At 50.4% G+C, this 26,532-nt stretch overlaps 1 protein-coding gene across 9 annotated transcripts in view; it reads right to left on the minus strand.

Moving 5' to 3' along the window:
- Positions 1–26,532, minus strand: part of RNF152 (ring finger protein 152) — a 115,639-nt gene that overhangs the window by 70,549 nt on the left and 18,558 nt on the right. For 2 of the 9 annotated variants that reach the window (XM_065932841.1, XM_065932844.1), the window contains exons 1-2: positions 6,499–6,564; positions 4,826–4,949 (exon numbers count right to left, since the gene is read on the minus strand). The exons of 1 other annotated variant lie outside the window; for it this stretch is intronic. The gene's annotated coding sequence lies outside the window, so the exon portion shown is untranslated. 6 more of the 9 variants (XR_010662936.1, XM_065932843.1, XM_065932842.1 and 3 more) reach the window with 6 other exon arrangements.

Genomic DNA, 26,532 nt, shown 5'->3' on the forward strand with positions numbered 1-26,532 from the left:
GGCAGAAAAGTTACATTTCCCTTGGTAGGTAGGAATAAGATGGGGATGGGCGGGGGTTGTAGAGAGACAAGGCGAGCACAGAACACAGTGTCCACAGACTCCACTTCATCACGACCTCGTCCCACCAGCGGCCCATCTGCATCTGATCATCCCCCTCCTTGCCGGAAGCCTGCTCCCCCAGGAATTCCATGTGATGTTAGAATAACCTTTACCACGCAGGATGTGGCAATGAGCTTCACCCATGCAGGGATTTATAAATCAAGTAGAAAATAAGGCATCCTTTCCACTCACCCCTGCACTCCCAGCAGACCACAGACGTCCCCCAGCCCTGCCACCCCAACACACACACACACACACACACACACACACACACACACCCCTCCACAAAGAATGTGCTCCAAGGCCGCGGCAGACACATCAGGGCTCCACCAGGAAATCCCAGGCTTCAATAACTACCCAAAGGAAATGCAAGTCCCATCTACAGAGGATGACTCTGTCCTTAAAAAATGACAGTAAGTCAACTGGAAAAAGAAAACCCTAAACCACATAACAAGTACTTATTTCATCCTGGAATCCACGGTGCAGCTTCCAAAGCCCTGAAGAAGGGTCCCGAACCCCAGCACCTCCTCCCTTCCAGCTTCCACGACACAGAGACCCACCATGCTGGCAGCCACGTGCCCTCCACCAGTGTCTTCGGCCTGGATGGCTGACTTCATGGTGAAAGTAAAACAGTAGGAACTCAGAGGCCAAACATGATGGAGACATGTATTTCAGAGCTTCCCAGAGACCTTTCCAGACCGGTTCCCAGGGCTTCACTCCCCCGCTGGCTCACTCTGCACCTCACCCTTTGCTGGGTCCTGGGGCTCTCGGGTGAATCTGCACCTGGATCTCCCATGGGTTTCTCACCTCTCATCTCCACGTCTGAGCCCCGGTGGGTGCACTCCTTTGTCCCTCAAGGGAGCTGGACTGGAAAGCAGCCTCTGGACTTTCAGTCAACACTGAAAGTCACTGTGAGTCAGGGGCCAGCGGCCAGTTTACCATAGCACTTGTCTGCAAAGTCGTTTTTGTTCAGTCACATCTGACTCTTTGCAACTCACGGACAGCAGCACATCTACAGAGAGCCGTCTGTAAAGACAACCTCAACCACGTGATTACTGACCAGAATCAGCACTATCTTATGCAGTTCCATACTCATGCTAAAGTGAAAGTGAAGTCGCTCAGTCGTGTCCGACTCTTTGCGACCCCATGGAATGTAGCCTACCAGGCTCCCCTGTCCATGGGATTTTCCAGGCAAGAATACTGGAGTGGGTTGCCATTTCCTTCTCCAGGGGATCTTCGCAAGCCAGGGATCGAACCCAGGCCTCCTGCATTGTAGGCAGATGCTTTTGCCACCTGAGCCACCAGGGAAGTCTCCTTATGCTAAAGGGACATGTCAAATCCTAGACATTCTAACCGATGAATTCCTTTATCGCAGCAAAGATGCTTGAGGGACCAGCACTCCACGCAGCAAAATCTCAACCAGCCAGCAGCTGCTTAGCCCGCAGCCCCTCACAAGGCCCGTTCCCCAGCGCCCAGCAGTCTTTAAGGAGGGTGGAGCCAGGGAGACTTAAAACCTCACCATCCTCATAGTCAGCGAGGTTGCTGACGCAAGTCTAAATGTACCAAAACTCTCCTGTGTTGCTCTATCAGCCCTGTGACCAGGAAATGCCTCCTATCCAAATTCGTTCTTCTAAATATCAAAGCAGTTGGAGGTGACCCACGGCTACCCCACACGCCCCCCACCCCTTGAGGTCTTCTCTGTTGCAGCCTTCGCTGCCGGAGCCCCGCCCTGGGTGACGCCAGGCCCACTCTTGCTCTTTTTCGACCCTCAGCTGCTCCAAACAGGCTCAGGAAGGCTTAGACAAGAGGCAGATGGCGAGGGAGAGGGAGTCTGTGAGCTACACCTCTCTGTTACATAACACTCAGCACAGAAACCTTCCGGAACCGGCCTTGGGAACACCTCCTGGCCCATCACGTCAGAATGAACCACGACTCAGAGCGGGCAAAAAGAGAAAACAACTGTCACTTTGGCATTTGATGACCAAGGCGCAATCCTACTAGCAAACAGAACATCAAGATATTACTAAAAGTAGGTTTGAGTAGGATCAGATTCTTTAAGAGACATCCCCTTTGTTCATTCAGTCCACACTCATGTAACTCTCAGCGCGCTCCCCGAGACCCTGCGGAACACACGAGGCCGGGCCACGTGTGTAAGGTCGTGTGTAAGGAAACCTAGACCGTTTCCGTTTCCCCCTGTTCAGCACAAGGAGCAGCAGGTTCCAGTTAAACGGGGTCACGGGACGAGTCCGCTGAAGCAGACAGAGTCAAGTCACTTCCGGGTCAGACCGTGTGCTGGTCGGAGCGAGATCTCCAGGGTTCCCAGCCCTGTCGCAGGGACCTTTCATCTGGACCCCCGTCAGGATCGCGCCCGTGAAGCTGGGTCGAGTGAGTAGCAAGAGCAGGCCCAGCTGCTGAGCGCGCTGGACATGCAGCGTGGGGCAGAGAGAAGGCGCGTTCAGCCACTGAGATCCGGAAGTCACCTGTCATGGCCGGACGACCCAGCCAATCTTGCTGGTACCTCACTGCTTAGAAAAGACCGAAACCTGCCACCGTCCCCCTGCCACCCATTTTCTAAGACAGAAAAGCAGAATTTACTTCAAAATTCAAGCGCAGCAGGGCCCAAATTAACACCTTGAAATGAAGAGGGTGCCAACAGTGCAGACGGCAGCTCACAGTCTCTGAGAGAGCAAGGGGTGAAAACAGAAGGGCCATCAACAAGGGGGAAATTCAACCATCCACACGGAATTCAGCTGAGGAGCTGCAACGCTATGAAGAAAAGGTCCCCTTCCAACCACAGGCCCAGTCTCGTGTGAAGCAGTGAGCACCCTCATGAAGAAACACTCAGACAGAGGCTGAGTGACCACACGCGCCGCCTCCTCAGAGGCCCAGGACCCCGCTCTGTTCCCCCCTCTCTAACATCCCCTGAGCTGAGAGCCAGGTCTGCAGCTCTTCGTCACCCCGAAAGCTCCCTGGAGGTGGTTCGCTTTTGCGTCTCCACACCCCACCCCAGGCCGGCCCTTGACAGCTGTCACCAAGCCCAGGGCCCATCAGGTACTCGATAAACATCTCCCAAATGAAATAAGTGAACACTGTAGGAAGAACTCAGCTCTGCAGGCCAAAGTCGGTCTCATAACCTCTAGGGTTCCTCCAACCTAAAAACTAAAATGCACCACTGCCCACATCTGGGAGTGGGGAGCTTGCACTTAAAAGGACAAGTTAAACATCAAGGTCATGCTTGATTAGGAATTATTACCAGACTCAGCTGAAAACCACCGTGAACGCCAACCCTGAGCCATGGCTCTCTTTGTTCTCGGACTTGCGTTTACATGTGCAGGCAGCTGTTTTTCCCATGTGGAATTCTATGTTGTGAGGTATTTATTTTTTCTATTAAAAAAAAAGCCACACCCTTTGTTTCTATTGCATTATTACACTCTTTATTATCCCATCACGTGGCTTTTCCTCTTGAGCACACAGCCTGCGCTATTGCTGACATCAAAATCACTTGTCAAAATACCTCTGCCCTAGCCCCACTACACCTCTGATCCTCCCAAAGCGCAGGTCTCTGTTTCAGCTGGGACAGGTTGGAAACTCATCTACTTTTCCCAGAGACACCTGAATGCTCTGAGTAGAAGAAAAAAATGCCAGCATCACTGACATCTTCTGAAGTTACCTTTCCAAACAAAACTACCCTAGAGGGCAATGATAGATCTTTGAGGTTTTTAAATTCTATTTTGGGGGGTGATTTGGGTGAGGGAAAGGTGAAGGGAGAATGTGCCACAGATGCCGCCTGGGGACTGCAGCCTAAGAGACAGCACACGGGCCTCCGGGCCTCGCCATCCCTTCCGCCTACAGAAGACATCTTGGTCCACTCCTGTCCATTCTCCTTCCCTGCTTCTTACCGAGGACGCCCGGACTGTGCCCTCCGGGACGCAATACCCACACCAAGGGGTCCTGAGCCGTCTGCAGGTGAGGCTTTCACACAGCCTTATCAAGATAACCCCAGGTCTGGTTATGCTGCCATCAAAACAGAACTATCCTTGGAAAGAAAAGAACAGGCCACGGTTTTTGGAAAAGAAACAACAACCTAAAGATAAAACGCAGACTGAGGGCCTAATGGTTCACGGCTACATAAACGGAAACTTCGCTGAAGCTCCATTTCCCCTTCTCTTTCTGCTCTCCCAACAGCCCTCCCACCCACCTCCCAGGGACTTAACTGCTGGCATAGCTCTCCTGCTGTTGCAAATATTATTACAATGAAGACATGGGGGAAGAGAGAGCATTTCCTAAGAAGGTTACTACATGTGACCAATGCCCTAACTGACCACTGGTCAAATGTATAATCAGCCTTACAATGATACCTTTTCAACACATGATATTCCATTTACAGACTGAGGCCAAAATGTATTTCTACCGGTAGGAAAGCAGACAAATTCAATCCCCACATTCCCACACAACTGCCGATTACATCAAAATTGCCCTAAAGGGAACCCGGTGGAATTTATACAACTCAAAAGGCAGCCTGCTCTCAATGACTTCTTCAAAAGGAAGGTTTAAAGTCATTTGCAATTTCTTTCTCTGAACCAGGAGTTTCGGCGGTGCCCTCTCCTCCACACAGACAGGAATGGATGGTGTGGCACGGAAACCACCCAAGCCTCCCCCTTGCAGACCCCGCTGACCCAAACGACCCGGGGACACCCAGGCGCCTACCCGGATTATCGGGGTTTACCTGCATCCGTCCCCGAGTCCCTCTCGCCCCCTTCTGCGTGATGACATCAGGTGGAAATGGCACGCGTTTGGGAGGCAAGAGGCTGACAAGCAGGAAGCACAACTGAGCCCGAGCTTTGTTCAGCCTGCAGTGAGACACACGCAGTAAGGGTTAGACACGCGCAGCGAAGAGACGCAAGCGTCCTCCCGGGCAGAGCGGCGGAGCGGGGCTCCGGGCCGGTGCAGGAGGCGGGGGTGTGGCGGGCTGGGCCGCCGAGGGGGCGTAGCGCGTCGTAATTGTCTTTATAGGGTCAGTGACCACCAGTCCCCGGTCCTCTGCAGTCTCCCCCGCCCCTAAGTTATCCTCCGGGGGCAGAGCCTCAACTAGCAACGACAGCCCCTCAGAAAGAAAAACAAGAGAAGGCGCAGAACAGCATCGTGGAGCACGAGCAAAATGCCCTAGGTTAACCCGGTTACGCGCGGGCGCGGGGCGCGCCGCCCCCCGCCCAGGCCGACAACAGCGCCGCGGTCGGAGCACCCTTCCCCGCGTCGGGTCCACCGCCTCCCCAGGTCACTGTCCCACTGCTCGCTCTGGGTCTCTCCTCTCTCCACCCCGGGCGGCGCTCCCCGCCCCACGCCCACCCTCAGCGGGAGGGGCGCCGGCCGCCTCGGGAGCAGCGCCCCGCTGGTCCGGCCGCCTTTGTCATGCAGCTGCCCTTCCCGGAGCGAGCGCTCCGGGCGCGGGGTCAGCACAAAAGACCCCTAACATCTGGCCTTCCCCCGCCGCCTCTCTTGCCGGGTGGGGCCGGATCCGCAGGGACAACTTAAGGGGGCTGGCAAGGCACTCGACAAAGACGCCCCAGGGGCGCATCCCCGGGGGGCGCGGGGTCGGGGCGCAGCCGGGGCGCGCGCACACGCACGTGCACTCCAGGGCCGCGCGGCGCGGGCCCGAGACCAGTTCCCGGGACCAGGGCTCCAGAGGGCATCCGAGGACTCAGCGGAGCCGCCGGGCGCGCCGCTCCCCGCCCCGGCCGCTGGCCCGACTCCGCCCGCGCTCGGAGAAGCGCACTCCGGGGGCCACTTCCCCCGCGCCCCGCGGCTCTGCCCCCCACTCCAGGGTCCAGAAGGCGTCCCCACCGCGTCCCCGGCGGCGCCTCCCCGCTCCCGCTGGCCCAGCTCCGGGGGCGGCCGCTGAGAGGGCGCAGACATCCCCTGGCGCTCCCCTCGTCGCCCACGACCCCGGAGGGACAGAGCGGAGGAACAAACCGAAACTCACCGACCTCTCCCCGCGGCGGGCTCGGGAGCTCCCTCAGAGGCGGCGGCGGCGGCAGCATCGCCGGGGTCCCCGCGCGCCCGCCCCCCGCTCGGCCGGACGCGCGCCCCGAGTGCGCGGGGGGCGCGGCGGCGGTGCCTGCAGCCCCCGCTCCCGGCTCGGCCTCTCGGGAGGCGACCCACCTGCCGGGCCGCCCTCCGCGCTCCTGGCCGGACACCGCCGCCAGCGCTCGGCTCCGAGCCGGAGCGTGTGGCGTCCCCGCCCGGGTTCCAACACCCGGAGGCCGGCTCGCTCCCCGCGGCGCCGCCCCTCCCCGGCGGCCCCACCCCCGCGGGTCCGCTCCGTCCGTCTGCCCGGAATCGCCGACCACCCCCGGGCTGAAGAGCTGCCCGCCCCCCCGCGCCGCACCCCGGGGGCCCAACCTCGGCGGGGACGCGTCGCGGTCCCTTCTCTGCGCGCGCGGGACCCGGGCTGGCCCGAGTCAGGTGTGAAGGAGGCCGGGCTCCGCCGGCGGGGGCGGGCCGGGGCGGGGCGAGGCGGCGGGGGCCGGGCCGCGGCGCGGGTCCGGACCGCGCGGGGCGGGAGACCGTCACGTTTCCAGAAGCTGCGCGTCGGGATCCGCGTCGGTGCTGGTCCTCTCCGGCCGCCCCTGCGGGTTCCTGTGGCCCAGGCAGGGCGGGCTCTTGCTTTGGTGGAGGAGAGGGCGCGGCCACAGCAGCCGGAATGACACCCGCCACCTGGCTCCCCAGGATTCGGGGCGGGGGCAGCAGGGAGGGGCACGTCCTAGGGCTGCAGGAACCGGCGGGACCTGGGGCCTGGGGGTCCGCCCTATTTCTCCACCTCGAAACCTAACTCCTACCTTGGGGACAAGCTTCGCATGTCTAGTTCCTCTAAGAAAATCGAGGCGCGCCTCTGATGTTGATTTCAGAATAGGAGAACGGAGGAGGAAGGCCGCTGGGAGAGACGTCTACACAGCCTGGAAATCCGAAGTCCGTTCCGTGACTCTGGTAAAGTGAAGCCTGCCAGCCTTCCCAGATCTCCCTCACCAGGCTTCAGCGGGGTGCTCCCTAGGCGTCCAGCGAAGCCGGCTTGCTGGAGTTGCCGGCTGCTGGGATGGAGCTGTCTCTGTGTCCTGCTGTCTTGCCCAGCGGGCAAGGACCTCTCCCACATCTCACTGAAGTGCTTCTGCCAAGATGATGAAATGGACAGCCTGAGAAGCACCCTATGTGACCTACTAAAATTTACAATGCTCTTAACAGACGCTGCTTGTCTTGTCACTCAAATAAAATCTGTTGATAGTGTTTCCAAATGTACGGTCGCTCAGCACGTGCAGAAATCGGTCACCGAGAAGCATAAAGCTTCACCGGTGTCAGGCCGCTCTAGGATCCCAATTAAAATGTTCGCCCGGCCGACCCGCGTCCTTTTGTTCCCTGAAGTTATATCCTCTGTTGTACACCTGGCAGGAGTGGAAGCACTGTGTCTGTTCTAAGAGCAGACGTATATTCTCACAGTAGAAAGCTTCAGGACTCTTTATTTCCAGGCTCAACTTTAGGAGCCTGAAAACACATTTTTTGTCCTTGTTTTTGTCTCTTTAATGAGACGCTAATGAGCTTATTGAAAGCTCTGCTAACCAGCAGCTTTGAATAGGATGGTGAGTGACAACACAGCAAGATTTTACTAGAAAAATTTAGCCCAGAAATATTATCGTTATACAAAAGCGACATTAAAGGCTCTGTTGAAGAAGCTACTTTCAGGGGTGGGTCCAAAATGTTTGAAATCTTTCTTTTCAGCTGCTTTCCAAACAATCCTTTGGGAGGATTCAAGCCTTCAGCCCCTTGTACAGTAAACTCTCCCACCCTTCCTCATGCATTCCCAGCGGCTGGTCTTTGGATTCACGCCGCATCCTGGGTGTTCTGCCTCCTGTCCAACCTTGCAGAGCCGTCATGCAGGGAGGGTTAATTAACCATGGACAGGCTGGGATAGGCCAGTCTTAAGATTAGTTGGGGGCCAGCGCCGGGGCAAGGGAGACACAGGCAACTACATGTCGGAGAGGATTCTTCAGTGAGACGCTTGCAGGAGCAAACCAGCTCGGAGCAGGCAGGGTGCAGAGCCAGAAGCCAGCAGGCAGCGTGGTCGAAGCTTCAGGAAGGCATCACACCCCAGACTGAGGCATTGCCCATGTGTGGGAGTGAGATGTGATCAGGGTCTTCAAGATCCCAGGCCTTGAAGATCCGCGGTTATCAGGATGAGGCCCTGGCTCTGGGGAGTCAGGTAAGGATCAGACGTTCCCGAGTTCACTAACAGATGTTCCTGGTGGATGGCCTTTGTACCCAGAGCCCAGCCCTCACGTCAAGACACAGAAGGAAACAGACCCAAACCCCTACCCTCACAGAACTTACATTCTGATGGAGGAAGCCGAGAACACACAAGATAATAAACGAGTACAAGAAATAATGTGCTGGGGAGTGAAAAGCAGAAGGAGGGAACCATGCGAGAAGAGGGGCGTGGAGATTTTCTTTGGGTGAAAGCTGAAATTTTAGTTTGGCAGCCACAAGGGGCCCCTGAGAAGATGCTTTTGAAGAGGGATCTGAGCAAAGATTTTCTGTTATCAGACGGGGTGCAGGAAGGGGGCTGTAACCTGCCCACCACCCCACTCCCCTGGGTGGAGGTTGAAATACTGGGACTGGGTTACAAGGTCAGTCAAATGAATAACACTGATGCTTAGTCACCTGAGGCTGAATTACCACTGCTAAAATCCAGGCAGGGATGAGTTATTCATCTTTGTACCCACAGCATCAAGTACAGATATCCAATAAATGTTTATTGAGCTGAACCCTTAAATCTCCGAGAACATGAGGTGGGGCTGAGATAAATGTGGCCCCGTGATTCCCAGGACAGCCTTTCTATCAGGAAGATACTTCCACAAACAATGCGATAATCTTTTTTTATCCCTTTTCATGACTGTCTTCCTGATCTTCGAGGGCAGAGATTATATTTCAGCTTGTTCCCTGAGCGCCTGATGTTCTAAGAGGGAGGCAGAGATAAAACTAGCACAGGGAAATGAGCAGACCCTCCCGGGTGCTGATGGCTAAAGATCCCAATCCAGACCAATAGTGAGGGTGAGGTTTTTGTTTAACATGTCTGAGTTTTACATATTAAAATCACATCTTGAAACTGAACTATGGTGATAGCTGTACACTTAAAACAAGCGGATTTTATGGTGCATAAATTATACCTAACGTTTCACAACACTGAGGTAGGAGCCGCATTCAGACAGCTTTCATGTGCTGTAAATAACCAGAAGAGGCATGTCGAACCAAACACATCATCATCCTTCCTAATCACTGATTAAACCAAGTTGACTTGGATGAAATAACAGGGAAAAGTATATATTGGTCTCTGCCTCTAGTTCCTGGCACAGAGCTCCCAAGTGATACGAACACCGGGAACATCTTGTGGTCTAACTTTTGGTCTTCTGTGCTGGTTTCTGACATCACGGTGACAGAAGTGTCTTTTGTTCTAATGAGATGACCCTGGGTGGGCTCCTGGGTGAGGACTGGTTATCAGAAAGACCAAGACATGATCAGAAGCCTGGAATTTTCAGTCCTACTCCTTGTACCCCAAAGAACTTTCGGAGAGAGGTTGGAAATGCTGTTACGGATGGATCATGCCTGTGTGATGAATCCTCCGTACAATCCCCAAAGCGCAGGGTTCAGAGAGCTTGCGAGCTGGTGAGCACGTGGAGAGGGGCGGGCCTGGAGGGGGCGTGGACGCCCCGCCCCTTCCCTCAGGCGTGTCCTCTGCGCGTCTTCCATTTGAATGTCCGTTTCCTTTTCTCTATTCTTTTATAATAAACTGGTAAACAGTGAGTAAACGGTGTCCCTGAGTTCTGTGAGCTGCTCTAGCAAATGAATCAAACCCAAGGAGGGAATCTCTGACTTGTGCCCGCAGGGTCGGAAGCACAGGCAACAATCTGGGCCTGCGATTGGCTTCTGAAGTTGGGAGGGGGTGCAGTCCCCCAGGACTGAATCCCGTCACTTCGGGGATCTGACATTATCTTCAGGTAGATATGTCAGAACTGAGCTAAACTATAGGATGCTCAGCTGATGTCACAGAGAATTACTTGTCTTTGAGAAAAAAAGGCCACACGTTTGGCAGCCAGAAGTGTCAGAGTGATGCGTTCTACTGAGAGGGAAGGAGAAACACCCAGGAGAAAGTGAGTGTTTCCTTCTGAATTTGCAAATTTACTTTTCCCTTGTGTGATTCTCGCCACCTTAAAGTATACATAGTCTTTTTAAACATGTAGAAAACAGTCTTCAAGTACATATAGTCTAAGACAGTTGATCGTTAATGATTGTCAGTGCACATTTCAGGACTGATTTTTATTTAGGGGGTCTACATAAACCAATCTCAACAGACTAACTACACCAGTAAGGTGTTGTCTGAGAGAGCTGCTACATTTGAAACACTGTCTGATCTTTACTTATGTAGAATAGGTATTATCTGTGGACTAGGAGGCCTCATCTAGAGCGAGATGACTGCGGAGTATCCTGGAAACTCCAAAGGATTTCATAGGAACCATATCCAGACTGCTTTTCTAAAAGTGGAAATGGGTTGAACAAAGCCATCTTTTTGCTTAACCTCATCTTTAATATGTACAATACACATTCCAAAACTGCTGGCTAGAATTACATGGCCGTTAGCAGGGGCGATGATGGTCAATCGCTACAGGCGGCCGCCAATGTGTCTGGATGATGGCCATTTCAGTGTCCTGGCTGAGTGCCAGCTGACAATAACAACAGGGGCCTCTGGACCCCCTCCTCACCCGCAGTATCTGCTGCTTTCTCCTCGTATTTACAGGTTGTATGTTAGTTGCTCAGTCGTGTCCGACTCTTTGCTACCCCCATGGACTGTAGCCCGCCAGACTCCTCCGTCCATGGGATTCTCCACGCAAGAATCCTGGGGAGGGTTGCCATTCCCTTCTCCAGGGGATCTTCCCAACCCGAGGATGGAACCCGGGTCTCCTGCATTGCAGGCACGTCCTGTTTACAGGCTGGGGTTGAGTAGGATCGTCACTCCTCCAGGGAGTCACTAATGGGTCTGCTGTAAGCACGGCAGAGGGAAGTCATTATACACTGGACCCCGGTCCTCGTGCCATCGAGGTGAGACACTCCTCACTGCCCGGCGGGCGGGAGCGGCCACAGAGGTCGCCAGCAGAGGCTCGGGAGTGCAGCGCCCACCAGCCCCCCAGCGCCGGCCCTGCGCGCTCTCCCTCCACGCGCGCCCTCCTGTCCACCCGGGCCGGTCCCATCTCCCTCCCCGTCTCCTCTTCTCTCAGGCTGCAAAGTTCCTGGCACCCATCTGGCTCCTCCTCACATGTGGCCGCTAAACCTGCTGCTGCAGCCGCAGTTACTGCAAACGTGAGACGAAGGAGGACGGGAGCAGAGAAGGCCCACCTCCCTTCCCAAGGCCCAGGTCTGGATCCGGGCCGTGCCCTGTGGGCCCAGAGCCGGCCCAGACCCCAGGACGCGCTCCTCTGTCCTCGCCTGCGCCCCCCGGGGCTGGTCCGGTGCCCCTGCCCCCGCCACAGCCCAGACCCGGCGCCCACCCTCTTCTTCCCGCAGGCTCTGGTCTCGGCCCCTCCTGCCCCAGCCATTCAAACTCAAAGGCACCAAATGTGTTTCTCTGCTCCTGAAGCCGGAGGGCCAAGGCAGAGCTCCCTCTAGTGGTCAGGAGGAGCGCTGGCGTCTCCCAAGGTCAGACCTTTAGAGGTCAGTGCAGGATGATGCCATCCAGGACGTTCTTGACCTACTTCCTACCTCTTCTTGCTTCGATGTATTTCCTCTGCTGTTCCCTCCCTCTCTTCCCAGGAGGTGCAGTGTGCTGGGAGGGTTGCTGGAGGAAAGCATGCCTTTGTTGTTCAGTCGCCAAGTCGTGTCCGACTCTTCCCAGCGGTATGGACTAGCCCTCCAGGCTCCTATGTCCATGGGATTCTCCAGGCAAGAATTCTGGAGTGGGTCGCCATGTCCTCCACCAAGGTGGGGGGGGGGGGGGTCTATCCGACCCAGGGGGTCAAATCCACCTCTCTTATGTCTCCTGCATTGGCAGGCACGTTCTTTACCACTAGCGTCACCTGGGAAGCTTGTCAGCAACCCCACCTTTTTGAAACTTTACAGAAGAATAAATGAAGACTGTTACTGTCTTGATCCTTATCACATACCCCTGCCTGACTATGTAACTTCTTTCTACTCACTAGGGAGGGGGCAAAGTTCTTGAGGTGCTAGCTAACTGTGTTTCCACTTTGCCTGGCAAAGTAATAAAGCCACTCTTTCTCTGTATTTCCGCTTGGTATTGGTGCACAGAGAGTCACGATTTTGGCAACATTCTGACCCCCCTTATATGCAGAGTATATCATGCGAAATGCCAGGCTGGATGAAGCACAAGCTGGAATCAAGATTGCTGGGAGAAATAGCAATAACCCCAGATATGCAGATGACACCACCCTTTTGGCAGAAAGTGAAGAACAAAAGAGCCTCTTGATGAAAGTGAAAGAGGAGAGTGAAAAAGTTGGCTTAAAGGTTGACATTCAGAAAACTAAGATCATGGCATCTGGTCCCATCCCTTCATGGCAAATAGATGGGGAAACAGTGGCTGACTTTATTTTGGGGGGCTCCAAAATCACTGCAGATGGTGACTACACCCATGACATTAAAAGACACTTGCTCCTTAGAAGAAAAGTTATGACCAGCCTAGACAGCATATTAAAAAGCAGAGACATTACTTGGCCAACAAAGATCCGTCTAGTCAAAGTTATGGTTTTTCCAGTGGTCATGTATGGATGTGAGAGTTGGACTATAAGAAAGCCGAGCACCAAAGAATTGATGCTTTTGAACTGTGGTGTTGGAGAAGACTCTTGAGAGTCCCTTGGACTGCAAGGAGATCCAACCAGTCCATCCTAAAGGAGATTAGTCCTGGGTGTTCATTGGAAGGACTGATGCTGAAGCTGAAACTCCAATACTTTGGCCACCTGATGGAAAGAACCGACTCATTTGAAAAGACCCTGATGCTGGGAAAGATTGAAGGCAGGAGGAGAAGGGGACAACAGAGGATGAGATGGTTGGATGGCATCACTGACTCGACGGATATGAGTTTGAGTAAGCTCCGGGAGTTGGCGATGGACAGGGAGGCCTGGCATGCTACAGTCCGTGGGGTCGCAAAGAGTCAGACTCGACTGAGCGACTGAACTGAACTGAATTGAAGGGTATTTACATTGCTGCATCTCACCCTGACCCCTGTCCCTTTAAAGCTCATTCAGATTTCTCCAACTAGACTCATTTTTACCTTCCGTGCATGAAATCCTGTGAAGCCCTCCAGGTACAAATCTTTTCCACATTCCCCTGTTTCCTGTTTATAGAAAATAGGCTGGCTTCATTCAGCCTCCTACACCTTCCAGAGTTCCAAAAGGCTGATTCAGGAAGTGAGGGAATGCAGAAACAAAGGAGGAACAATCAGGAAACAGTAGGGCAGCGGTGGGGCAGGTCCCGGTTCCTCCAGCAGGCGCGTACACAACAACAGCCTTGAGCCTCCCGTAGGAACTCAGGCCCCCACCCAGTGGAGGCTGGTGACCTCAGGCCGAGCAACGAGTGCCTGAAGGCCTGCCGGTAACCTCACCACCAGCAATCAGAAGAGAGTCAGACACCGTGCAGCCCTCACCCCAGGTTTTGCCTGTAAGAGTTTCTCCCCCAGCCCCTCAGGGAGTTGTGGTTTTGAGCATGAGCCACCCGTTCTCTTTGCTTGATGCTGCAGTAAACCTTTTCTGCTCCAAACTCCAAGGTTTTGGTTTGTCTGTCCTCTGAGTCAGGCACGTGAACTTGGATTTGACAGTATGCACTCTGACGATAGTTCATGAGATTTTCGTGGCGTGTGTGACTGCGGTGGTTTCATTCCCTCCTCCAGTGGAGGGACAGGGAGGCCTGGCGCGCTGCAGTCCCGGGATCACCCAGAGTCGGAGGCGACTCTGTGGCTCAACAGCGGCAACTCTTAGGATCCAGGCTTCCCAGGTGGCGCTAGAGGTCAAGAACTTGCCTGCCCGTGCAGGAGATATAAGAAAGGCAGGTGCGATCCCTCGGTTGGGAAGATCCCCTGGAGGAGGGCACGCAACCCACTCCAGGACAGAGGAGCCTGGCGGGCCACAGTCCACGGGGTCGCCGACACAACTGAAGCTACTTAACAGGCACAACATCAATAGGTCCCTCAGCCCGGGAACGGCTGTCTGTTCCCCTCGTCCACCCCGTCGTACATTCATCCCTCAGCATCGTGAGGAACAGAGAGCCCAAGCCGTGCACACAGTCAGCACTCAATCAATGTTCAAAAATGACCCAGCAGGAGTTTCCTTTGCTCCTTGCAGAGCCTCATGCTCCCTACATCCCCTGTCAGGGGATTTTCTCTATGTTGTTTCTCTACAAATCTGTTACAACCCAGTTATTCCAGTTCAGTCAGAGTGGGATTTAGGGTTATTTCCAAATCGATTAAAAAAAAAAAAAGACGTGTTTGGCTGCACGAAGTCTTCGTTGCAGGACTTCGATCTTCACTGCAACGTTCAGGGCCTTCAGCTGCAGCAGCAGGACCTTTAGCCGTGGCCTGTGACCTCTCAGTGGCGGCACATGGGCTCGAGTTCCCTGACCAGGTCCTCTGCGGTCTCCTGTGAGTGGGACAGTCGCTCAGGCGTGTCTGACTCTCTGCGACCCCATGGACTGGAGCCCACAAGGCCCCTCTGTCCGTGGGACTCTCCAGGCCAGAATACTGGAGTGGGTAGCCTATCCCTTCTCCAGGGGGTCTTCCCGACCCAGGAATGGAACCGGGGTCTCCTGCACTGCAGGCGGCTTGGTTACCAGCTGAGCCCCAAGGGACGCCGTCTGGTCTCCTCTCGGGGTATCTGTGCTTCTTCCTAGCCGCTGACCCTGAACACCATGCTCCTCACAACCTGTCCCTCCTCCCTGCCCACAGTGGCTGCTAGAAAGTCTTAAAACCTTATTCATGAGCAACTTCTAGCAGGCGAATGTTTATCTTGGTTTTAATGTAATAAAGTAAGTCCAGCTCCATTTTAACTTCCTAACTTTATTTTTCCTTTGCTTCATTAAAAAGACACTTATCTTCCTCCATTTGAGTCATCTTTTATGCTGCTTTAAATTCTTTTTCAACAACAGAACAAAAATAACATAAATGAATAATCAAACATTGTGGCTTGCTATCAGTACCTCCTATGCAATTTGTAGGGCTCAAGACTAAACGAAAACATGGGTCCCCGGCCCTGGAATCATTAAGAATTTTGAGGTGGTGACAGGAGAGCATTATGCCAAGCTTTGTACTCTGCACAGCTCACGTGTCCCTGAAGCCAGCCGGGAAATAGACACCTTTTATTTTACCATTTAGTAGTGACATTTATGTTCGCTTATCTCTTCAAGTTTGTTCAAGAACCATTTAAGGCCCAATTTGCATTGTGTACACAGGTGCATCAGAGGAGGCAGAAGCTGAGAGTTGAGAAAATTAAAGGTGTCCTTGGAGATTACATTTAACTAAAACTAATTATCCTATGAAATTATCCTCAGCCAGCTGCTTGGTTCACCCACCTCTGATTCATCTCCGCATTTCCCCGCAGGTTGATGCCACCGTGCTATGGAGCTCAAACACTTGCTAGCTGGTAGTTGGGTACATATAGGCTGTATGTAGGAGATGGAAGAGCAGGCTAGGAAAGCGCTTTGGGATTTGATCTGAGGATGTCTGGAGTCGTAGATTCAGTTTGGTAGGCAGTCAGTTACGGAGGATGGCGAGAGAGGAAGATAGATTTAAGAGTCAAAGATATTTGAGATGCTGGAAACATTTCATTTGGGTGGAAAAAATCAGGAAGCAATTGGAGATGTGAGACTGATTCACTGAGGCTTGGACTGGTTAGATTTTAAAACAACCGAGGTAGAAACTGGTGTGAATGAGGTCACCAAGAAACTCCATAAGGGAAGAGAAGAGGCTCAAGGACCACACCGTGCCAAATGACTGTCCTTCGGGGCTTGGGTGAGAAAGAGGAGGCGCACAGGCGCTTTCTTTGTGGCCAGCACCCCTCCTGACTCATCTCCCACCAGGTTCTGACTCTCCTCAAAGACGCAGGTCACTGACCCCATCCCTATTTCCTGAACACAAACTTGACATTTCCAGCTCCTTGTTCTGTCTCCCGAAATATTATTCCTCTTCTCCTCCATGCCCAGTTCTCTGCAAGGCCCATCTCAGATGCCCCGCCCCTTCATCGAAGGCTTTGACTGTCCTCCCACGGGGACGGGATGGCTCCTTTCTTTAACCCTCATTGCACCTCTTTGCAAAACCCTATTGCACTGTAACAGTTGCAAATTGCTGTAACAAATTATTCCCAGATTTAGCAGCTTAAAAAATATATTATCCCCAATGCTTCATGGGGTTCAGGAATCCAGAAGTGGTTACATCAGGCAGTTCTGGTCCAGGACCTCTCATGTGGTTGCAAGGTATCCATGGGGGCTGAGAGGGACCAAGATGAGGCCCCCAAGATTATCTCTGACACACATGAGGCTGGGGGTCCAGAGTGTATCACAAAGGACGGCGTCCCTCACCCTGGGTGGAAGACCCAACCGAATATCAGTCAGACTTCTGACTCTCCTTCCCTGGGTGCCAACTACACCCCGCTGCAGACACAAACGTTTTCAGCAGCTTCATGGGTGGTCCCCCTTCCAGCTTTGTGGAGACTGCCCCACACGCTTCTGCCCTCGAGGCCAGAGTTGCTCAAAGCTGTCAGGCTTTCCCAACCCGACTCTCGGGGCAAAGATGAAAGAAGGGAAGGGTGCAGTAACGCCTCTACTCAGAGAAGCCATTCCTCTGACTTTGTCATACAGCCTTCCTAACTAGCCTTGGTGTGAAGCTGGCTTCTACCAAACCAAGTCAAAAGACCTTGATGTGAACTTGATGGGACTCAACTCACCGCAAGCTCTTAGAGGACTTGGGTCTCAAAGGTCACACCTCTACACCCACCTCAGAGTGAGTCCTCCATGAATGTTTAAAGGTCTGGTTTTTTTTCTTTTTCTTTCAAAAAAAATTTTTTTTTATCACACCAGGCGGCATGTGGGATCTTTTTTCTTTGACGAGGGATCGAGGGCATGACCCTTGGTTTGGAAGCTTGATGTCTTAACCACTGGACCACCAGGGAAGCACTTTCTTTTCTTTTAATTACAGTATAGTTGGTTTACAATATTGTACTAGTTTCAAGTGTATATCCAAGTGATTTGCTTATATTTAGTATGTATATATCTATATTCTTTGTTTTTTCATTCTTTTGCCTTATAGTGTATTACAACATATCGAGTATAGTTCCCTGTGCAGTACAGTAAACACGTGTACTTCATATAGGTTTGAATTTTAAGGAAGTTAAGCAGGGCTCAGCAGTGCAATGCTGGAGATAGTAAGTGAAGCTACCACTTCCAGACATTCATCAGTGGAGGTAAGGATGAGCCAGAACCAGCTGGAAGGAGTGGCGTTCCTGAGAGAAGTTCCCAAGGCTGGTAGAAACTTGCGTGTGTTTGTCCACTGAGAAGGAAGCAGATACTGAGGAGCTAAGGAAGGTGTCTAGGAGTGATTTATTTGACTGATGTATTTGCTTAATTTTGACTTAAAAACTGAATTTGTTTAAAAATGTAAGTGCATGAGCATCCGTAGGACACACGCATACATGTGTGTATATATATACACCTTTACATGTATGCATGTATACATGCACACACAGACAGCTACATATGTAGTAAGAAAAAAGATAATTTCAATCAATTCCAGGTAGCACAAATTGTACAGGTCATATTCTTACAACAACAATTAATGCAAATAAGAAAAAAGTTTAAATGAAAAATACTCCACTATCTGACAACAAATATGCTTCTTGTTATGTTACCATAAAAATACAACTGTTGAGAAGGAATAGAAATCTGAACCACACATATTAAAACTTAAAACATTTCGCCACAATTTTACCCAAAAACAAACTCTGAAGTTTTAAGAGCTCTTACTGTTATTCAAGAAAAGTTGAAAGAGAAAACATAACCATTTGAATTTGCAAGCTAGAAAAAGATCATATAATATCTAAAATGAAGAAAAGGAAGAAAATAAGAGAGGGAGAAATCTCTAAAAAGATTAGTGATTGGTCAACAAATTCAAAAGCTTTATATTTGAGGAAAAACAAGCAAAATGGGTTCCTTACAAATTAAATGAAGAAAAAATAGAAATAGCGCAAGTTTAGAAATGATAAAGTAATCAACAATTAATGTGGGTGGAAATTTAAATAGATTAGCATATATATGCATATGCAATTCTCCTACCATGTTCAACTCTATGCTAATAAATTTCAAAATCTGGCAATTTGCTGAAAAAAATGTATATTTCCAAAACTGATACCAGAGATAATATAATGGACTAGAGTAATACAAATAAAATAAACTGAAAAAAACTATTAACTACTTCTGCCCGGAAGTTCCAGGACCAGATCATCTTACTAATAGATTCTTTGTCAAGGAATGGAAATTCATGTCCTCTGTGATTTGTTTCAGAGCATGTAAAAAATGGAAATTATCCCATTTGTTTTGTAATCCTTCCCTTCGCTTTCTTTTACCCCATCTTTCGGCATTTATTTATTTTGTTGGTCTTTTACACTCAGTTAACCTCATATTCTATCAAACTTGCTGCCTCACAAAAATTGTTTAAAAAGTCTTTTTGCTGCTGAGAAGCTTTTAATAGCCTGTGAAACATGTTTATAGATAAGAAGTAAACAGGAAGATGTTTTCCTCATCCTTTCCAGAATCCAAACTTTCAGTAATAAATATCTATAATGTGGGTGGCACCTACCCTGCTTCTTAAGAAAAGCAAATGGTCTGTGAATATAATCCTGCCTTTTTGTATTTTAACTTTAATATGTCATTTGTTTGGGTTTGTTTAGTTTAGTTAATGTCTTTCCTTTTTAAAATCTCTGCAGATACTCAAAGGGCTATGCCAAAATCTCCACTTTCCAATTCTTCCACTTGCACTGACTTTTTCCCATGAATGCTGTGTCTTACCAGTATTTTCCTGACTACCAACTGTTTAATAGTCTAGATCAGCTCTCAATAAACAAGTCAGAGTTATGAGCAAGGGAAGAAAACTTTTGACTCCAAGAAGAAGATTGCCATCACACTTGGCACACTTGTTGGAAAACTAAACAACCTGGAAACCTCAGAAATGTTTCTGATTTGCAGAGCTGTGTTCACCAAGTTCAAGGGCAAAACTCGGGGAGGAAAGTGTGTTCCCATCCTTCTCTGCTGTGCCTGCCTCCTCTGTGGGGGCTGCAACAGGAGTGCTCTCTCCACCCAGCCACAAAGATCTGAATCTTCCCAGAAGGAGAGGGGCCCAGATTCACTGAAGGCTCTCGTGGCTAACTGAGTGCATCTGAAGTCATTCATCTTCGAACCTCACAGCACCTGGACCACAGACAGGTATTCCCTTCCGTCTGCCTCCTTCGAATCTTGTTCTTCTTTCTCGTGGACCTAATTGCAATCAAGTTAACACACGCACACGCACACACGCACACTTGTGTATACTCATATACACTCTAAATGTTTGCTGGAAGGTGCAGCTCAACTTTTTGTTCCTTGGGGCCTAGCACAGTAACTAGCACGCAGTTTACACTTAGTAAATGTTATTTCAAACTAAATCAAATCAAATTGAACTGAGTGTAGCTAAAATAGAAGAATAGAGAAAAAGGAAAGGGAGCAGCAGTTTCTAATCCCGCCTGGGGGAATTAGGAAAAGTCGAAACAAAAATAACACAAAAATGTGTTCTGAGGAGTTCTACAAACTATTTCAACACTGCAATTTAATTGTGTGGAGCAAACATTTAATTTCAATAATAAATGCTTACACATTTTTTTTTAACACAGCATTTTAATCTTTGAAACCCTTCCAGGCACTAAATAATTGAATTTTCTAGATTACATTCTTCAAAATTCATGCACATTGATTCAGTGTTCCCAACAGAGCAGTCAAATGAAAACAGAAACAAATTAAAGCGAGCACGAAGTTCGGGAGTCCCCTCCACTTCATTCAGACCGCCCACTTCCAAAGGGGCGGCTCCGAAGGTGGCCAGACGGCCCTGGTCCTGCTCAGAGCAGCGGGGAGCCCTCGTCCCACCTTCTGTGCCCAGGGGGTGGTCCAAGGAGACCTCAGCTGCCCTAGGCCGGCAGTGCAGGCGGACGGCCTCAGAGCTCAGCGTGGGCTGCTCTTCCCAGCACGCACTTCCACAGTCATTTCTGTCTTTCCCAGTAACCTGAGGACCTTCCAAGAACGACGCGGGTCTGTGAAGGCCTCTCTGACCCCACGCAGTGGAGTTTCTGCCCTGGACCGTGCCGGTGCCGCGGTCTGCGTGCCCGTGAGCAGATGTCTGGCGGGACTTTCCTTGCTGGTGTGTGTTGTGGGCAGCCCCAGGCTGAGGCCACTGGAGAGCGATGCCCTCCTCCACCCGCGGCTCAGGTGAGCAAGACCGGGGACGGGAAAGGGGAAATCAGAGAAAGTCGCCAAGTGGCCGAGGGAGGCCTTCCTCCCGCTCCAGGCCAGAAGTGGGGGCCACGAGAGACCCCCACGCAGAGGCTGGCGTCTTGAAGAAGACGGGGGGACTTCCCTGGCGGCCCAGTGACTTGGCCCTGATCTCCCCGTGCGGGGGGCCCAGACTCGACCCCTCGTCAGGAGCTGGACGCCACACGCGCACAAAGACCAAACTCGCCTGTGTGCCCCAGTGGAGACCTGGGCGGCCAAAGAAACCAGCAACTAAGGAGGAATAAAAAGAAGAGGACGGTGGGAGCCAGGAAAGGGCAAGGACCCAGCCCTTCGTGACTGTCCCGAGCAGAGGGTGAGGCCAGAGGCGTGGAAGGAAGAACTTCGGGGTGAACGGGAGACTGAAGTTTTGAGTCAGACGAGAGGAGACATTTTAACTTTTGAAAAATGAGTCACCGCTTCCCAAGTGAGATGACTTGTAACTGAAAGCCACCCCAGAAGCCACAAGACTTGCCCGTGGTGCTGAGAGAGCCGTGAAGGGAAACGTGGATAAGGCCACATCCTGGCTAATCCACTGAGATCATCCCATCAGCAAACTGGCTATGTTGCCTTAAAGCATCACCTCATGTGTTCTGGTGTGGCCAAAATAAAGATGCTGCTACACGGTCGATTCCGTCCCATATTGTGATGACCCAGTTGGCTTAACTACCTGGTATTCCAAATAATTGCACACACAGACGGTTGACTGACTGACCATAGATAGCTACGGCTTTAGGCTTCCCTCCCCTTTTTCTCGTAATCTAGCTCTCAATAACACTGAACATTGAAATTTAGATCAAGCTGTCATTAACTTGACATTACGACTTATCTGGATAATCAAAACCTGGCACACGCTCAACGTAACTGTTGTTTTAAAACACGTTCGGTTTTCCACTCGGAAACAGGCCAAGGGACTAACCTCCATGCTTAATAAGGACAAAGCTTAGCTGGAGAAACAAATTTCAGCCAAGCCTTCAAATGTCCTGAGCTTAAACTACTTTTTTGCAAGTAGGTTTTTCTTTTGGCAAGGACAGGATGCTTGAGTGACATATTCCAAACCCCTGAGTGATGGTGGAAATGGACATGATGTTGAATCACTGAGACATAAAATGCTCGGGTCTCATTCAACACCTGTGAGGAACCGGGAAAGAGTTTCTTTCACTGTGAACTGCTTTCATTTTCACCTCTTGGAAGAGTCAGCAATCTGACCAAAAGAAAAAAACAAAACCCTAAACTGATCAGGGCACGGCTACATAAATTAACTAATAAAATCTGAAATGCTTTGTAATCGTATGATAATGACAGAGTGTACAATAATAAAATGGCTCACTATTTGAATTTACAATCCCTACTTACTCCTTAAAGCCCTAGCATTTTAGAGACGAGATTATCTATTCACAAGGCTTCTGCCCAACTCATGTAAGAGGATTCTATTATGGGTAAACTGGAGATAAAATGAGAGTTTTAATATGATAACAGGTCAGTGGTTTTTGAATTGTTAATGTATAAAAGACCCCAGAGGCATATGCTGGATATATAGTCCGTGAAAGACAAAATTAAATAAACAAAAAGCAATTTACAAGCTGGAAAACATTTTTTAGTTCTCATGGAGCGTTATAACACATGTCCTCTAGCATCCAACTTAACAGGGCTGAGCTGACACCACAGCAAAGAGGCGAGTGAATTAATTTCGCTTCAGAGACCCAGAACCTGGAAGAAAATGGTCTGTGGGAAAGCATTTCAGAATCAAAAATGTGAACTGCAGGGCAGACACAGGATTCCTGAGGGCACTGAAGCTCCTTGGAATGAGATTCATCCTGGTGATATTACAAAATTGTGAAGATGGGATGCACTCACTTATGTGTTTGTGTTTGCTGTACCCCACCCGCTTCCAGAGGGGGGGTTTGTAGTGAGTGTGAAAATTCCGGGGAGGAGAGGGCGTCTTTTCAGTCTGGACCAGGCAGTATTTTGAACATATGCAAAGCTGCACGACTGTCATACTAAGTATGGTACCCACGAGAGATGTTACCGGCAGTATCCCCCACCACCACCTGTTCAAGGATGACCTTGGCCGGGGTTAACTAACTTCCTTGTTTTCTTGACTCTTGGGCCACAGCTGCACATTTAGGCCGTTGACCTCTCACCCTGAAATGTCCGTGTGAAGACGGCATCCAGAGGCGAGAGATGCCCCCTTATCAGTGTCACTGGGTCACCGCCTGGAAGCCTGAGAAACTCTGTCCCCACTTCTACGGGGTGGTTTAGAAACAAGAGATGCAGTGGTGGCTGGTGACAGGGGGATGGGGTTGCAAAACTTATGAGAAATGGTCCTTATAGATGCTCAGATTCTCTGGTTTTCCAGCACCAACTGGGCATCCAACAAGTCAATTCCACTCTGACACCAACTACCCAGACTCAGTTCAGACCCCACAGGTGGAAGGGGTCAGTCCCACAAGGCCCCTTTCCCTTCTAAAGCAGGCGGGATGCCAGGCTGTTTGCACTTCTGATTTGTCTGCAAATCCTGGGTTCCCACACTCTGCTCTCAGCTTTGGCCATTTGCGAGAACAACTCACAGAACTCAGGGAAAATGCTACACTTACCATTACAGTTCATTATAGGGGGTGTAAGTGAACAGCCTGCTCGTGGAAAGGGACACGGGGCGAGATCCAGAAGAGTCCTGAGCACACGACTGGAGCACACTACCCTCCTGGCACACAGGTGTGCTCACCAAGCTGGAAGATCCCAGAACGCCCTCATCTGGAGGTTTTTACGGAGGTCTCATTACACAGACATGATTGATTAAATCACTGGCTGTTGGTGATGAACTCCAGCCCCTCTCCCCTCCTCAGAGGTTTAGGAGTGGGCCCGAAAGTGCCAATCTTTGAACAAGGACTTGATCTTTCTCGCCACCACCCCTTATCCTGAAGCTCACCACCTCTAGGACCTCACCAAAAGTCATCTCATCTGCAAAAATTCAGGCTGAATGGTTGAAAGAAGCTTCTCATGAACGAACAAAGATGCTCCTAGGACTTCCCTGGTCGTCCAGTGGCTAAGACTCCGCCTTCCCAAGGCCAGGGGCCCAGGCTGGATCCCTGGTCAGGAAACTAGATCCCACCCATGAAACCAGAGATCCTGCACGCTGCAACCAAGACCGCTGCAGCCAAACCACAACAAAAAAAGATGATCCTATCACCCCTAAACTCAGGAAATTCCAAGAGTTTTAGGACCTCTGTCCAGGAATCTGGGACAAAAACCAGATACTTCTTTTTATACCACCCAGGCGCTATAGCATTAAGGTGAAATGGCTTCGCGAGACCCTCTAATCCAAACCAACTCTCCCACAGCAAAATAAAGGGAGGCTCATTCCCTTCTTACCTCCAGGAACCCTGCAGCACATTTAGTGGTCCTTTCAACTTTGTTCCATAAACATGTCCCATAAGCTAGTTGTGAACGTCGGTCACTGCAGGGGTGGTGAACATGACCTCAAGCTAGTCCATGCCACGGGCCGACATTTTTGTATGGTATGCTGAAGAGTACTATCCCAGCTCTACCCCATTCAGCCCTATTAACTCTCCTACAAAGGAGGGCCCATTCTACAGATGAGGAAACTGAGGCTTGGACAGGTTAAGGAAGGCCAAGGTCGCATGCTAGAGTGCAGTGAGATGTGATTTGCACTCAGGTCTGTCTGACTCCAGAGTTCAGGTTCTTCACTCTGCACCACTCTGTCTCCCAGTCATCAGAGGAAAGCAGACTGCTGTGGGAGGGGTCACAGGCTCGGGACTGACGTAGCCAGCAGCGATCCCAAATAATGAGGAGAACACGATACGATTTGATGTGACTGACGGTGGCCCTGATAGCGAGACCCTCACAGTGGGCGTTTTGGATCCTCAGGTATTGGTAACATTATGGATGCAACTACAGAAAAGTTTCATATAATCAAAACAAACTTTAAAACAACTTTTAAAAATTTCTGGCCATGCCATGCAGCATGTTGGATCTTCCTCAACCAGGGACTGAACCAGCGCCCCCTACCTTGGGAGCAGAGTCTTAACCACTGGGCCACCAGGGAAATCCAAAACAAATTTTTTTCCCCTTTCCATTATAATTTAATATCGTGTCCTTATACTTCTTCTTGCTTTTCAAAAGTAAAGTTTCATTCAAAATAAAACTTCATTAATTCAGATGCCACTAATTCATAATCAGTGTTACCTTAATAGGAACTGAGATGAATTTTACCTTTGCAGACACTTTCCTAAAAAATCAAGAGATTAAATGGTTGTATGAGATTTATATTCATTATTAGGCTCTGGACTACATTATTATTCTCAATTAAAATTCTGCATTGCTATTTTGACCATTTTTATTATTATTAAGTCCTACTTGCAAAACTTAATAAAAAGCAAAATATAGTTCCTAACATATATAATATAGAGTGTAGAAATTAGAATTATTTATGCAGTAAACACTTGCTTTTTTCCAAAATTTGCATAATCAATTTAGCAAGTTTCTGTTGTTTAATGCATGCATACAGAAAAATCTATCCTTTCGTGGTATAGTCAACATAATCCTTACAAAGAATGTGGTTAAAGTGGTTGTTTCCTAGGTAATGGTATCTTTCATAGTAAAAATCACAACTTCTGAGACTCCAATAGTATTGGGATTTAAAAGTTATTTAACAATAAATTTCTAGGGACACCCCAAGGGTTCTTTCAGGCTATAAAGTGTTCAGTTGCTTCATCAGAACAAAGCAAATAGTCTTCTCTATGGAGTATTTGCTAGATTAAAGGATTCCTTTTTCCTTACTTCAGTTTCATGTGAGATGTGAATCTCTATTTTTAGCCAGGGACCCACATGGACATACGTCAGAGATCCCTCCAGAAGAGTTGGGTGTCTAAAGACCTGACACAAATACAAATACATTGGTAGTCCCTTGAGTGGCTTCCCTATCCATCCCACCACCCCCAAACCTGGGAGTCTTATGCTTGCTCTCAATAGTGTTCAGAAATTTCCATAGAAACTGATGTAAGATTGAACCCTATAGTAGACCCTACTAAAATGAAGCTGGGTTTTATAAAAATAGAAATAAAAAATACTATCTGTGGTTTAGCAGTGAAAGAAGACAATAGCAAATTTCCCCTGGGAAGGCTGCCCCCAGGACACTGAGGAGATGAGTCCAGCGAGTGGGCCCGCCCTGGCCGACGCCGTGGAGGCTGCCCGGGAGGGCCGGCGCCGTGGAAGCTTCCTGTGAGGGCTGACGCTGTCCTTCCTTCAGTTATCGCAGGCCCCTACTACAGAAAAATCTCCTGAAGTCAGGTTCGGCAAGTCTGGACTTCGAGATGCTACATGACACCATCACACGTAAAGGCTGAGGGGTCTCAGCAAGTCCGTTATCCAGTCTCCTCATCCCACAGATGGTGTCAGTGAGAAACTGGCTTCCCAGGTGGGGCCAGTGGTAACGGACCCGTCTGCCAACGCAGGAGACATAAGAGACGCACATTCGATCCCTGGGTCGGGAAGATCCCCTGGAATGGGAATGGCAACCCGCTCCAATGTTCTTGCCAGGAGAATCCCAGGGACCGAGGAGCCTGACGGGCTGCAGTCCACAGGGTTGCAGGAGAGTCAGACGCGACTTAGAGACTGAACAACCAACAAAGATGAAGAAATGGAGGTTTGGAGAACTTTCAGGAATTCTAACATGGTCAGTAAACTGGTAAATGCTGAAAGGTGGGGATCAGATCTGGACCTGGAAACGTGTACCTCAAAATACCCGCTCAGGACACCGCCTCAGGCCAACTGCACGCGCAGGTCAGCCCGTACCCTGAGCGTCCCCGAGGTGGG

The sequence above is a fragment of the Muntiacus reevesi genome, chromosome 4, assembly GCF_963930625.1.
Source record: "Muntiacus reevesi chromosome 4, mMunRee1.1, whole genome shotgun sequence".
Lineage (NCBI taxonomy): Eukaryota > Metazoa > Chordata > Mammalia > Artiodactyla > Cervidae > Muntiacus > Muntiacus reevesi.